The 17,063-nt window shown below is 26.6% G+C and overlaps 1 protein-coding gene across 1 annotated transcript in view; it reads left to right on the top strand.

Moving 5' to 3' along the window:
* Positions 1 to 17,063, top strand: part of LOC109594146 (cyclic nucleotide-gated channel rod photoreceptor subunit alpha) — a 153,449-nt gene that overhangs the window by 73,252 nt on the left and 63,134 nt on the right. The window lies entirely within an intron of this gene.

Genomic DNA, 17,063 nt, shown 5'->3' with positions numbered 1-17,063 from the left:
TTCCTCTCCTGGTCTTTAATCTGATTTTTGCACTGGTAAAGAAAATTTCGACGAATTAGAGGAGTATTTGATACACAATTTTCAATCCAATAATGTTAAATACAATGCAGGAAAAAACATCACAGTTAAATTAAAAAGCTTTCAAGTAATAAATTCAGATTAACACAAAAATGCTAAAATATATTTTCGGTACCTGATGATTTAGAATTAAACCAATTTTCAGAATATTCATTACCTTTAACCTAAAAACATTTTTGCGTTAATTATTTTTCAAAATATCTGACACATTTAGAAACACATTTTAAAGTAAAAAAAAATGGTGAAAGTTAAATCGAAGCACGACTAAAATAAAATTCGAATTTTGATAGCCCAAAAGTGGCGCAATCATATCGTATATCTCGCGAAAATTTCCTCATAGAGACGAAAAGTGAAAAAGTTGTTTTGAAACAAATTGAAATTGCAAATATTTTCCGGCCCATGTAATCTTCCTGACATGATTTCTGATGCGATAAACTGCACTCAGAGTCTTGGGAAATCAAGAAACTTCAATTTCCAATAAGATAAGGTGCGATAAAGTTAAATTCGTGTCAGAAATTGCATGAATGTGGTCGCAATATTTCCGCAAATATATTTTTCAATATCGCACGCTGAAATAAAAATCTTATTAGGCTGTGTGTTGGGTATAAAATTAAATAGACACACGCCGCAAACAATATTGGTTGTTTTATAGTTCAAGTTTTCTTGAAATATTACCTAACTTATAAATTAATTAAATTTGAATAAATTTAAATTTATTTGTTGTGCATTCTTTGTATTTAAAATTATTCTGATCGATACGTTCAATTTCAAGATGTCAGCAATAAAATTAAATGTACAGAAATAAAATCTACTTAAAAACAGTCAATGGAAAGACACTTTGATCTGTATTGTGTTTTTACTTTTCGATTAGGATTGAAACAATGACAAGTATTAAAACTTTCATTCTAAAACTACTCCCAAATAGGTTTTTACTTCAAGAATGTTTAGACTTGTCAGAGAATAAAAAGTAGAGTATAAGTATAAATAAATAAATATATTTTATTGTATAAATAGTAATCGTACCGTAAAATTTTAAAAATTGTGATAGTTTAAATATAAATTTATATTTATAGTACTTAAAAATCATTAATTTTTTTATTATACCCCTTCTTTGTATATCTTCTTTCAAGTTATTCAATTCTTCTTGAAGTATATTGGCCTATGTTCTATGCGAAATTATATTGTAGCTACGTATATCATATCTAGACACACCTTGACTCTGTATGGCCATTATAAGGAATATCATGAAAAAATCTCCTTGGAAAGGCTAACTTCTTCAACTATTTCGTGGAACACTTTGTCTGGACCAGATGCGAATTTATCTTTCACACTTTCTCCATCACTGCATATTCGTCAAGCGTCTCCCTACCGTGACTGGAGTGATATAAGGTCCGGTAATGTTTTCTGGTTGTCCAAGCAGTTGCGAAGAGGACGGCCTTATTGGCTCTCAATCGAAAATACTGATTTTTATTTGCGGTAGTTTTCGTTGGTCTACCATTGAAGTAGAGTCAGTGTACACAAGCGAGACACAACACTTTGTGCCTTTGAGTTTACCTGCGATTTGGATCTGATCGACTCCTGATTCCAACATTTCGATTTCTCTATTCCTATCATTTACAGTTAATTTACATCTAAGTATAATTATCCACTGCAACAAACTAAAACGTAAAATATTTACGTCTTTAAAAACATATAAATTACTTTTCTCTATATTTTTCTGTGGAATTTCATAAAAATTAATAAAACAGTGACTGCCTCTATATACAATCAGATACAATTAAAGTGAACCCCAGTTTAATATCCGTAACTTTTGAGCATGAGTTCACTTCGCAATAAACACAAAAATTGTTAAGTCCATCACAATTCCATTTGATAGCTCGTTCCATTTAAAACGACGGAGCCTGTTCGTAAGAAAATAAAACATAAAAAAATAAGTAGAAACGTTTGAGGGAAAGAAGCGCTGATCCGTCGTATTCTGTTTTTTCAATTAAGTTTGGAGTCAATGAGAAGTATTACAACTTCCGTCGGAAAATAGATCATTCCCTAAAGTACAAGCGATACTTAAAGGAGATTTCCACTAAAAGAAAAGAGTTGTTTATTTTCTTTGAAGAATAAAAGGGATTTGGCTTAATTATAAATAACTTAAAACATCTGAAATTGCTCAGAAAGCAATTACGAAAGACGTTTCCATTGGCATTTATGAAAGCGGAAGCCAAGATTCAAATACGAAATACGGGAAATGTATATCAAATTGTTTCTGGTGTATTACCGGTTAATTAAAACAAGCATATTCTTATATATTAATATTGTTATGTTTGTTGAAGGAACGAAAACTAATTAGAAAATACCTTTACCCACTGAATTTCAACGACTTCAAATACCTTTAGAGTAAGGACACGTTGAGGTGAAGCCATTAAGCGTTTAAATCTTGAAAACACAAACAGATATGAAGGAATAATACGTCAGTATTTTGTATTGATGGCCGCATCATAAAAATGAGTAATGGCGACATAAAAAGATGATTTGTTCCACGAGGAGGAAGATCAATCTGGACAATCCGCACGTTCAATATGGGCCAGTTTCGAATCCCAAGAGTATGGATTGTGGAGTGGAAAGGTGACAACGAGGTTGCCGGGGCACTATAAAAAGACATTGTAGTGTGTTGTTGGAGTTACTTTCGAATCTATACCTACACACGCTGCACAAATGGTTTATTGGAAGAGGATACTTTGGGTTTTGGGTGACAGGGGAAAATGGATTTACATAAAATTTAGGAAGGGCGTCGTAAGGGTAATAGATACAAAACTTTCACATGATAAAAATTTTATCGGTAATGTTTCGGATGTTAATTGAAAAGAGATTTGTCCAACAACAATGTTGGATGTCGTCGAATGTTGGACAATTGGACCGCGTCTCTTTCAGCCCTTGCTCCGATCTGATTATTTATTTATTTGCCCAAATCTCGTGTCACACATATAGAAATTTTCGTAGGGTATTTGAATAGGGATTTGAACAACGTGTTGCCGTGCCGGGTCTTTATAAGGAATAAACCCTCGAGAATTTCTAGTATCAAAACACTTTATAAAAGAGATAAAGAACCCTTGTTTGTCTAGCTGTACGGGCTCCTGAAAATTCCTGAAATCAAGGATGCAGATACGGAATTGCAGACGGTGGAGATTGTGTAGATGTTATTTTATTCTGTAGTTGAGACACGCAGAGGTATCATTGAAAGTAACAAAGGAAATAAGACTCTTCTTCTATTGATGTTTTATCTGTTCACATCCGGGATTTTGTTATGTGTAGCGGGGGCACGATATTCTTCTAAATGTATTCGTGCAAATTTTCATAAAAATCATGTGGGTAAATTAACTCGCTCAGAAATGCAACAATTTATAATATTTCTTTACTAGTTTGTTAACTAATGTAATTATTTTTTGGTTACATTATATATGTTATGGTATTTATTTTAATATTATTATTTTGATTTATGTTAAATATGAAAAATATATATATTAAACCGTGACAATGCCATAAAATTTGTATTTTTTGTCCGATTTTGACAACCAAATTTTTCAATCGTAAACAATTAAAATATGCTCTGATGCATATATGCATCAAAACCAAAACCTACTATGTAATTTTTCAGGTATGAAAATTTAAAAAACCTTACCACATCACTTCATAAAAAAATTATGCATATTCATAATTCTATATTTAATCATAATTTCATATATTTTTCATCAGTTCTTGCAAACTTTTCTCAATTGTTCTGAAGTAATTTTGGCACATGATTCATTTATTTACTATAAACTTAGACAATACTCATATAGGCCAGAATTTTTTTGCATTTAATATAATTTATTTCAACAACTACATTATTTTGTTTTATTTTTACCATTTTAAAATATTTATTTTTTGTCACAACAGTTTTTATTATTAAATTTTAAGTTGTGATTACTTTATATTTATATTTTTAGGGAAGCATTTTTACTTTTTTAAAATCATTTATCCTAAATATAAATGTTAATAATAATAAACATGTACATTTATTACATCATTAAATTTTAATATCTCTTCTGTACATTTTAATATTTTAGTTATTTCAAGTTATTCAAAATTTTTGTTAGGTACAATATATATATATATATATATATATATATATATATATATATATATATATATATATATATATATATATATATATAAATAATATATAAATAAAAAATTATAAAACTTATTTGATTTTCCGATAATTGTAATTTTTAAAAATATGTTAAAATCGTATTTTTTTTTTTTTGTACATATGTAGAAGATGCCTAAACCCGTATGAATATCTATTATAATTTTGCCCAATTTACCCTAAATATGGTATATAAACGTTAATAATAATAAAATTATAAAGTTATTGCATCGTTACTAATAATATCGTTTATTATAGCAAGCCTAATAAATTAATTATTAAATCTGTTTACGAGCTTAAACCAAATTGGTATACACAAGAATTATTTGCCCACATAATGATGCAACATTACATTGTAACAATTGGAAATTTGTGTTATAGATAATTAATTTTGGACTCGGATTACGTTGATAAAAAATAAATTAATATCTGATGTTACAGTTAATTAATTGTGAAGTGAAGTTGTATAGAACACACATAAATTAATAAATATCTGATTTAATTCATAAATAAAAATATAATAATTAAATGCTTTGTAAGTGTGGAGTGAAAATCTGTTTAAAGAGCGGAATCCAATCCAATTTATCGAACCGTGAATTCGGATGTATCGGTAGTATGAGTGTATGTATCGGCTTGAAGTGTCCTCTTTTTTTCACCGTGTACGCATGTTTTGCGATTTATCGATTTCCATTGCAAATGGAAAATTGTGTTTTTCTTCGGTCCGACGTGTGTGTATATATACGTACGTACGACGGAAACAAAGTTCGCATTTCTGCACATGGGTTTCGAGTCGTTTGCGAATAAACAAAAATAAACCGGTGAAAGGAATGACAAATCCATTAGGATTGGTTTGCCGAAACAAACTAACCATAAAACGTCTTGTTTGTATAATTCGCATTCATTCATATTTCCTCCAATCTGGAACCACCAATAAAACCATTTTTCTACTAAATAAATACGACGAAGCACTTCAATTAACATGAAATCACACAGATATCTGTATCAATATTGATTCTAATATTGAAGTCGGACAAAATGTAAGTAATGTCAACATAAAGGATCAGCGTCTCTGATGGATATTAAATATGTATTCGCTTAGTCTGTATCCATTAGTTTTTATTTTATTTTCGAGTAATGTCATCGTGCGAATCATTTATTCACTATGGTATTAATTTTTTTAGGGGATGAAGGTTTTATTAATTTTTAGTACTTGTTTCGATTTTTATTTTTATTTTTATTTTTATTTTAGTAGTTACTGATGGAAAAATTAATCAAGTTAATCAATGGTATTAAATATTAATTCATTGTCAATATATTGGTAACATATTAGCATGATTTTATTATATTTTTAATATATATCTTTCTAATTTTAATTTAAAAAATTTTCACCTATATTACCATTTGTCAAGTTCCATTATTATTATTATTACAAGTGTAGCCATACAATATATGATTTTATTATAAATATAAATAAAATAAATTTCTATTCACCTATATTACAATTTGTCAAGTATGAACTCTATTGATCAGTATTATCAGTATATTATTTTTTTAAAACCTTTTCGTAAATTTCAATTTGAGAATTTTTCAACTATATTACAATTTATCAAATACATCATTTTTATGAATTTTATTACTACAGTAATGCAAAAAGTAATTAAAACATCATTGCCATTAAATATTTCAATTTTTTTACACAAAAAATAATTTTTAAAATTTTTTTCATAATTTTTAGAGGGAGAATTTTACAGCTATATTATAATTTGTCATAATATTCATTAAGTATTTTAGTAACTTGTCTAACAATAAAATAAAACATGCATTAATATTAAATATTTCTTTACTATTTTTAATATGTTTTTATTATAAATATAACATAAATTATAATTTATGAAGAAAATAGTGTTTATGAATTATATTAGTAAAGTAATATATAAAGTGATTAAAACAATTTTTAAGTAACTCATCTAACAATTAATCAAAATATGCATTGGTATTAAATATTTCTTTATTATTATTACCAATACATTCATAAAATAATATGCAATATATTTTTATTATAAATGTAACAAACATTTGTCAGTATTTTTCTACAAAAAAAAAACCAATTACACACCGTATAAATACTTCGATAAAAAACATTCAACGTACGTAAAAAAACATGAGAAACAAAATAATTCTGAACAGTTGACCTCACATAATAACTTTAAAATAGTGAAACCAAATTAAGCAACGATATCATAAAAAAATTAGTAAGATATTAGGTGTCCGAAAACACTGCTCTCATCTAGGTCTTCGGAAACCTATACATAAGGAAATCTATTTTACGAGATCATATTATTTCTAAATAAACAAAAATATCAATAAAATGATTGCAAATTTCGATATACTGGAAACAGAATCTGACAGTGAATTAAAATAAAAAAGCCGCGACTACGTACAAGTTGTACAAATAAAACCGACAACAATTCGAAAGAGCTAGAACTAAGAAAATATGCTCCACATTTAAACAAACAGAACAAACACAGATATTAATACAAAATGAATCAATGTTAACAAGAAATACGTAAAAATTCCTACCTAGATTTTGATTAAGTAATCGCACATCATAACTACTCGAACGCCCGAACGGAAGAGAGCGAATCCTATCAGGAGTCTTAACTTACTACAACTTGAACAGTGCATTACAGTCTTGAACAAAAATGGTTAATTAACTTGAATCCCTAAACAATAAACAACAATGAACAATCATATACTTCATGTAATAATACATATTTAAATATATCTAACAATATCAATATTCATTGGTCTTAATACAATATTTACTTGAATGTCTACGTTGGTCACCTCTGCGACTCTCGAGTATTTACCGAATTGAAAATATGACGTCTAAGATAGCGGGAACTTAAATTCAAACACGAACCACTACAACTCTGTTAATGTCCAGAGATTTAAGTAAACTAATTTTTTATTTAATAAAATATTTTAAAATATTACTCAAGTTGAAAAGTTCATTTTAAAATGTTCAACAATTACAAATTACACAACATTTTTAATCCTAAATTATAAACGTAGATAATCATTTTGGTTAATTTTCCGTCAACCCACGGAATTTGTTGTTCAAATGGTATGGGTGCAACTAAAACCGTTCCCAGTAATTACATGATGGCATTATGCGGGCTCTTACGACAACTTTGAAGCCATATCGGCAAAACTATGCAAATATATTGTTAGGCATTAAAACTTAGCCCCAACTTAGACAACTAGAAACGTCTTTCGGTTTCGGTTTATGGCGTAAATAAAGTTCAATTTATTTTAAGAATTCACTTCATACATTTTCCAATAAGAATTTCAGTAAATTTATATACACCGTTCAACCGCCGATCTTCTTTCAAAACGATTCCGGTAATAAATTCTATTTTTTTATAACCGTAATTTGTTACGGTTAAGGTAAATTTGACGTGCAATATTACTTTAGTAAATTAAGATCACCGTTCAACATCAACTTCGTCTTCGGAGATCATTAATTTGAACGGGGCAAACTTGACTCGCGAAAAACCTAAAACAATTGTCCGGTTGTTCCACTAAGCGATCGCAGCAAGAGAACATTGAATCCCAACAAAAGTCTGAAACCCATTTTAACTTGATTGATTATATGGTAACGTGTTTAGCTCTGCGGCAACAATGGTATTTTCGTTGGAACAATTTGTTATACTAAAACGAGTCAATTGGAGCATTTGTATTTTTACTAATGTAATTGATTCTTAAACATTGTTTAATAATTTAATAATTTCTGTTTTATTTCAAAATATCATTTATATTATTTAAGCTTTTCAATTTTGTTTATTGTGTTTATTTTTAAAATTCAATATGTTGATTTTTAATAATAAATAAAATAAATTATTTTTTCTTCGAATACTTCTTTAAACCGAAAAATTTAATTATATTGTAACTGTATTACGAATGTATATGAATATATTCATATTTATAATAATTCTACGTTTTTAATACACTTACATAAAAATTAATATTATTGTTATAATAGGTAGTATTTATTTAAATTTATTCTTATTTTTATTAGTCTTTTATTAGTTTTACTATTGTTATTCAACTAAAACTAATAATATTAATTATAAATTGAATTTTATATTTGAATAATCCGCGAGAAAATATTTTCTTTAAGATTAAATAAAAGTGAAATGAGTTGTGAAAGGATGTAAATAAGGCAAAACCCCCTAAATTTTCGCAATAAATCGATTAATAATAAATTTGGATGGTGTTTTAGCGGTGCGTAAAGCCCGAGGACCCTCTCGCATTGAAACTAAGTAAAGTATTCACTGTGGCAAGATTAATATTAAGATTTTATTCATGCTCTGAGTGAAATTTGCATGAAACACTCCGAACTCACCGGCGAACCTTATACTTTGTAAACATTATTCAATGAAAGGAACTATAAACCACATACTCATCTTTAGTACGCTCCGTACACCGGAATGGCGTGGCTTAACTTCTGTTTACGATCCCATCGAACGTTTTAATTGGAAATTGACAATAAAAATTATGTAATGTTAAACGTTTACGTCTTTTATTGATCACAATGTTAATACGGGTGGATTTAGATAGAGTGTAATTAGTGGTTGCACCAAAAATCAGTGTAAAATTACTGGAAATGCAAACATTGTAAGCGGGTTGTAATTTTTTGTGTTTCTGTTTTCTGTTTTTCTTTTTTTGTTAAATGATTCATGTGAAACGAATTTGCAAGTTCACAGTTTGTAAAATAGGTGGTCATAAAAAAGTATTCGGTCGGATTGCAATTTACAGCACTCTCATTAATGAACGTTAAATTAGTTTCTGGTTTACCCATAATTGTTTTGTTTTAAAATACAATAATGCCATTGATTAATTAATTAGTATAAATTTTCTGCAGTTTAACAGTTTCCAATTTAAATTGAAAATATATTTTCAAAAATAAAATAAATTAGAATTATTGAGAACTAATGTAATAATTTTAATTTACCTCCAAACATTATTTATTATTCGTGATCAATTATGTTAATGTTTAAATTTTGTTAAAATTTATATAACCAAAAATCTAATTGAACAGTGTGTTATTTAATTTAAACTTCTTTTAAATATTAACATTAGTTTTTCAGTAACAGACGTATTGGTGCCAACCAATTTTCAAGTGATAAAAGCACCCTAAATAAGTTAACCGGTACAAATTAAATATTTTGTTAGTCTGTATAATATTTAATGAAATTAATTATTTACTGTTTCCTTTACCTTTCTTTCCTTTTATCAGAAATGAATTCAAGTAGCCTGAAGCAAAAAAAAAAACTATTTCTGGAACCAGCACATTAAAAGTATCCTAAATTATAATAGTACTTTATTATCTTAAACAAAAAATATTTGATTGGTGTGTGTAATCTTTTAATTAATTTTGTATTTGTATATTCCAAATGAAATAACAAAACTAAGTGGGGTGTAGATTTTAGTTTAGATTAATAAGTTATTGAAATTACCTCAAATGGTATCTTTATTTTTTTACTTAATTAAAGCCAAGTAGCCTGTAGATCCAGATAAACAAAATCTTTTGACATTTTTGGAAGCAGCATATTAAAAGCATCCTAAATTCATTTTTGTTTATCCTACACAAAAAATATTTCATTGGTCTAAGAAAACCTTTTAATTAATATTGTATAAATTACTTTGTGGTAACACCAAATATAATAATAAACTTATATACCAAATAAAATATTAGAGTTTCTTCAAATTGAACAAATACAGATAGAATTAAATTAAATGTGCAGGTGTAAACGTAAGAGCTTATATCGAATCTGATTTATTCTGGAATAACCAGTTCTTGCTGTTAATCACATTTAACAGTAACACAAATTTTCCAGCGCTAAAGTAATTCTAACGTAAAATAGCCTTAGAAACTTGCCAACTGTACTGTGCATTTAGATTTAGTTGCAAGTTCTTGGCAAGTTACCTTGATAACAGTCGTTTTTTAGTCGTGATGCACAACCAACTCGATAAGAAACCGTCATATCTATTTAAGTCGTTATCAACCTTGCAAACAATGGTATTTAAAATGATGTCGTGGAACGGTACAAATATTATTCCGTAGTTTCGCAGACGCAGGGCATTATTTTATTTATAGCTTTAATATGCTGTTATATCTACGTGAGGATGTTAACTTTTTGTTTTAGCACGTTACATTTTTAATATTTGCATAAAATATGCCCGGCTACACTGTTCCCGAACTAAAAATGAAAATAAGCCCGACCATCTGTTCCCGTTGGCATGAAAATTGTAAATTATTTAAGCGCAAGAGTAATTTAAAAAGCGGATTTTAAAACTTAGTTCAATAAGTTTTATTTGAATTTAAATTGAATACTTAATTAAATTTGTTTAGTTTTGCCTACAATTTTCATGTAAATTCACATAATTAATTGAATATATACTATTAAATATTTTCATAAATACGATACCAATTATAAATGGAAAGTAATTGGAAAATTAAAAAATAATAAACTCTACATGAAGTTTTTGAATTTTTATTTTTATAACTTACCTCAAATGTGAAATTCTAAAATTTTAATAACCAGCTGAAAAATACAAAAAAAAAATACATTAACTTTTTAATTAAAATGCCCACTCATTTATTTATTAAATGGGCTTTTTATATAAATTAATATATTAAAAGTATAAAATAATTATTTCTTACAATTTATCTTGTATCCATTTTAAAAAAAATGGTGAATGCAATATTTACAAAAATGGTGGAAGCACTATTTATAAAAATGGTGTATGCACTTAATTATAAATTTAAACTAATTAAAACTATTATTGAAAAAGTTAAATAAACTGAAACTGAAAAAAATTGAAACCAAAATAATTTTTAGATTTTTAAATTAAATATTTCTTATTATTATATAATTACAATAAAGACAATATTAAATTTATGAAATAACAAGTATATAATAAATATAAATATATAATATAAATAATAATAAACATCATAAGTTTATTTAATTGTAATATGATACATGGAAAATTGTATTCATTTATGAAATCATTTTTCAGTTAAATATAAAATTGACGAATGTTAAAATTAATTTGCTCAAATAAATAAAGCTGCAAATGCAAAATAACTCAATGTAAGCCACTTTACATTTGATATTGATTATATTAAAATACAGAATATAATAACAAATTGAATTAAAAATATGATACCAATTTTTAAAAATGATGAAAGCAACATTGGATTTTGATTTTAAATAAAACCAATTAGTATAAAAGCTGATTAGTGTACTTAATTTTTATTTCCTTAAATTATACATTAAATTGTTATTTACTGTCTACTTGTATTAATATAAATTATATTATATATATTATTATACTACAAAATATATTACATAATATTATAAATATGTATTATGTAGGAATACTTACAAGTTTATAACAAGAAAATTAAACGTAATATTAAAATGAAACTTTGTTTTACACATTAAATTATTATAATAATTTACCTATATTATTATAAATTATATTATTTTAAAATCTACTTGCGACAATGAGAATATATATTGTATGTTTAAAACCACCATCAAAATTTATTTATTTACAATTTTTACAATAATATATTGATGTTTGGCCAATTCTTAAAATTGGTGAATGTACCATCATTTATGATTAAATGTGAAGTAGTTGAGACATTTAAAAAATGTTAAATGTGCCTAAATTCTAATTAATTATAAAACCATTTTTTCTGTTAAATATTAATCTTTCTACGAAACAGATGAATGAAAATACTAAATTAAATTTGATACTGAATAAGTTAAAATGCAGAATGCGAATATATTGATGTTTGGCCAATTCTCAAAAATGGTGGATACACCGATAATTATTATAAATTAACGTTTAAAAATAGGATTAAACGTATCTATATTTTATTTAAAATTTGAAATACTGAAATTTGCATTGAATTATAAAATAATTTGATAGTTGAATATCAATCGTTTTATAAAATTGATGAATGTAAAAATAATTTACTTCAATAGTTGCAGCTGAAAAGCAAAATACTCCATATATATTTGAAATATATTAATATAGAAGTTCATGGAATTTTTGTAATTTACTATAAATTTGAAAACCAAATGTATTATTAGTATTTCAGTTCAAAAATAAAATAAAATGTATATATTGTAAATTGGCAATTAAATTGTGTTTTATTTTATAAAAATGAAAAATAAAAAATGCAATTATTTTTTAGATAAATTAGGTAAGCTCAGACAAACAAAATAATGTTTAACTTAAACGAAACTTTTGTTTTCCAATTTAAAACGTATTTATGAGGATTCTATATACCGTATTACTTACATACAAGTTTTAAACTTTGAAAACTACATATTAATATCGTATATTTTATGTCTCCTTCAGACGTACTTCAAAACTTATAACATATGATTAAAATGGAACTTACTTTTTAACAAATATTCTCTATAGCCCTCTTAAAGACAGGTAGATATATCTAAAGCATCCTCTTGAGATAACTGTTGAGATATGTCGATATAAAATACTCCGAACCAGTTTCAGTGACTCGACTTTTGTATACGTCGAACGGAACGTTCAATTTATATTTCGGTCTGTTGATTTTTACTTTGAATTTTAAAAATCATATTTTCAATACGTAACTTTGAAATCTGCAGTTGAATAATGGCCTAACTTAACTTGGTCTTTTTTGCTTCTAACTTTTATGCACTACATCAATTCGTCATGGTTCATCAGATTTAAATTTATTTTGTTCACTTTAAATTTGTTTCCGTATTCTAATTTTTATTTGGTACCGGTGAAATTTAATTTAAACTCAGTATTTTATTTGCAAACTCATTAACCGTGAAGTAGCGATTAATTGCAGCTTAGCTAACGTATTTTTATTGTAAAGTTATTTGAACGCTGCTCATTTTTGATAAAGTATACGTTTCATGCTCTCATTCTTTCAGTGACGTTTTGGCGTTTTCCTCACACACTGATAGTTCTGGCATTTATAACCTCGTATATAAGGAAAATCCAGGAGATCGTTCCGAACGGAAACTAACATAAAAAGAATTTAAGTCGTATATATGCACACCCGAAATGGGGATTTTCTCTACAATTTTAAGATTTCTCCTTATTTATGAACAGATTACATTTACACATTTTTTCTTTTCGTCTTTTTGCTCCCTCTTTAAATCGAATACTTACGGAACATATTTTTTGCCGGTATAAATTTGTCGTTCCGTTGAAATCAATAATTTTTATTACCGGAACTGCTCGGTTTGTCAATGGTAAAGTGTCAAAACATAAAACGGGACATTTCAGGATCCTTAAATACACTTCAACTGAAACTAAATTATAATTTTAGCATTAATTCGAGTTATATATACGGGTTTTAGTACTCCTCCTTGTATTTGTCGAAGCAAATGAGAACATTCACTTTATTATAGTCGAGTTATGTTGTTTATTGTTTAATTAATTTAACACTGCATAACAAATTTCTCAGGAGGACTAGTTCAAAACGTGAAATGTGGTTAAATATTCTTGAATTTTAGAGAACATTTAATTATAAAGTTTATTTTAATAATTTTAATAATTTCACATTAAATTATATTAGGATAAATTAAATTAATAGACAATATGCAAAATAAAAATTTCAGGATTAAAATATTGCAAACAGAGGGTGAATTACCTATTAATCTAATTAATTGTACAAAAGTATGAAAAGCTTATTTATTTTAAAAAAATTTTTAATGTTGCAGAATATGGGGCGAAAAAAGGAAAAAAAAGTTTACAAGAGTGAATACAAACTACGTTATACTAATAGAACTAAAATCTGCCCATTAATAAATACATTTTCATACGTTGAATAAATATTTAAAGAATGCAGTATTTACAATACACGGAATTTTGAGTGAAATTTAAAAAATTTAATTTGAAAAATCCAATTTTAACTTTTACAGCTTCCCACGAACCTTTAAATCAAATATAAAATAAAACGTTCACACTACCAATTTAGCCTCTTCAATTCAATTATTGCCAAAGTTATTTAGTGTCAATAAAAAAAGTTTTATAAATTAAATTAAAATGCTTTTCTGAAGCGATGAAAAGATTTTTAGGTTCAAATGTCGAGTGCATCCCTAAACAAGTTCGTAATAAAATCACAACAAAACAGGCTGAATTAAATTACGGATTGGCGTTAAATAAAAAATAATTCAATCAATCAATGGAAATCGAAATGCGAATGGTTGTAAAGTAAAATAAAATCAAAAACATAAAACGGGACATTTCAGGATCCTTAAATACACTTCAACTGAAACTAAATTATAATTTTAGCATTAATTCGAGTTATATATACGGGTTTTAGTACTCCTCCTTGTATTTGTCGAAGCAAATGAGAACATTCACTTTATTATAGTCGAGTTATGTTGTTTATTGTTTAATTAATTTAACACTGCATAACAAATTTCTCAGGAGGACTAGTTCAAAACGTGAAATGTGGTTAAATATTCTTGAATTTTAGAGAACATTTAATTATAAAGTTTATTTTAATAATTTTAATAATTTCACATTAAATTATATTAGGATAAATTAAATTAATAGACAATATGCAAAATAAAAATTTCAGGATTAAAATATTGCAAACAGAGGGTGAATTACCTATTAATCTAATTAATTGTACAAAAGTATGAAAAGCTTATTTATTTTAAAAAAATTTTTAATGTTGCAGAATATGGGGCGAAAAAAGGAAAAAAAAGTTTACAAGAGTGAATACAAACTACGTTATACTAATAGAACTAAAATCTGCCCATTAATAAATACATTTTCATACGTTGAATAAATATTTAAAGAATGCAGTATTTACAATACACGGAATTTTGAGTGAAATTTAAAAAATTTAATTTGAAAAATCCAATTTTAACTTTTACAGCTTCCCACGAACCTTTAAATCAAATATAAAATAAAACGTTCACACTACCAATTTAGCCTCTTCAATTCAATTATTGCCAAAGTTATTTAGTGTCAATAAAAAAAGTTTTATAAATTAAATTAAAATGCTTTTCTGAAGCGATGAAAAGATTTTTAGGTTCAAATGTCGAGTGCATCCCTAAACAAGTTCGTAATAAAATCACAACAAAACAGGCTGAATTAAATTACGGATTGGCGTTAAATAAAAAATAATTCAATCAATCAATGGAAATCGAAATGCGAATGGTTGTAAAGTAAAATAAAATCAAAAACATAAAACGGGACATTTCAGGATCCTTAAATACACTTCAACTGAAACTAAATTATAATTTTAGCATTAATTCGAGTTATATATACGGGTTTTAGTACTCCTCCTTGTATTTGTCGAAGCAAATGAGAACATTCACTTTATTATAGTCGAGTTATGTTGTTTATTGTTTAATTAATTTAACACTGCATAACAAATTTCTCAGGAGGACTAGTTCAAAACGTGAAATGTGGTTAAATATTCTTGAATTTTAGAGAACATTTAATTATAAAGTTTATTTTAATAATTTTAATAATTTCACATTAAATTATATTAGGATAAATTAAATTAATAGACAATATGCAAAATAAAAATTTCAGGATTAAAATATTGCAAACAGAGGGTGAATTACCTATTAATCTAATTAATTGTACAAAAGTATGAAAAGCTTATTTATTTTAAAAAAATTTTTAATGTTGCAGAATATGGGGCGAAAAAAGGAAAAAAAAGTTTACAAGAGTGAATACAAACTACGTTATACTAATAGAACTAAAATCTGCCCATTAATAAATACATTTTCATACGTTGAATAAATATTTAAAGAATGCAGTATTTACAATACACGGAATTTTGAGTGAAATTTAAAAAATTTAATTTGAAAAATCCAATTTTAACTTTTACAGCTTCCCACGAACCTTTAAATCAAATATAAAATAAAACGTTCACACTACCAATTTAGCCTCTTCAATTCAATTATTGCCAAAGTTATTTAGTGTCAATAAAAAAAGTTTTATAAATTAAATTAAAATGCTTTTCTGAAGCGATGAAAAGATTTTTAGGTTCAAATGTCGAGTGCATCCCTAAACAAGTTCGTAATAAAATCACAACAAAACAGGCTGAATTAAATTACGGATTGGCGTTAAATAAAAAATAATTCAATCAATCAATGGAAATCGAAATGCGAATGGTTGTAAAGTAAAATAAAATCATTTATTAAATTCTTTTAGTCCTTCGAAACATCTGTGCTTTAATCTTTTAAGTAGTTTTGCTTTTTTAACTTTATAAAATGACATAATTTTTATAGTCCATAAATGTTTTAGTTTGGTATAAAAATAATAACATTAACGACGTTGTATCTGCAGTATCTGAGTCGGAACGAATTAAATAAAAATGTAGCCCCCGAAATCAAGTAAAAATCCCCTTTTAAGAGCCAACGACGGGAATTTAATACGAAATTAATGACCTCAGCGGCATTTCGTAAAATGTTAACGGCTTTAATGTTAAGAATAAACCTGAATTATTATTGCACGAAATTTAATCCATTTTAACTGGACACCCGCAAATTTATTTGTACGGTAAGTACACGAATTTTAATTACTTCCATGAAAATTTTGTATTACACACGGTCGAAATTAATTTTAGCACGAGATAATGACTAAATCCTCAAGAGTACAGAATGCAAACGTATAAAAAGTTTTTTAATCAGACCTGGTCTGAAACGGGACGTCAAGGGATTAAAGGGAACCTTGGATCCTTGTATCATACGAG

Source organism: Aethina tumida, chromosome 4, assembly GCF_024364675.1.
Source record: "Aethina tumida isolate Nest 87 chromosome 4, icAetTumi1.1, whole genome shotgun sequence".
In the NCBI taxonomy this organism is placed as follows: Eukaryota; Metazoa; Arthropoda; class Insecta; order Coleoptera; family Nitidulidae; genus Aethina; species Aethina tumida.
Note: the sequence above shows the minus strand (reverse complement) of the source record. Positions and strands in the feature narration are given on the sequence as shown.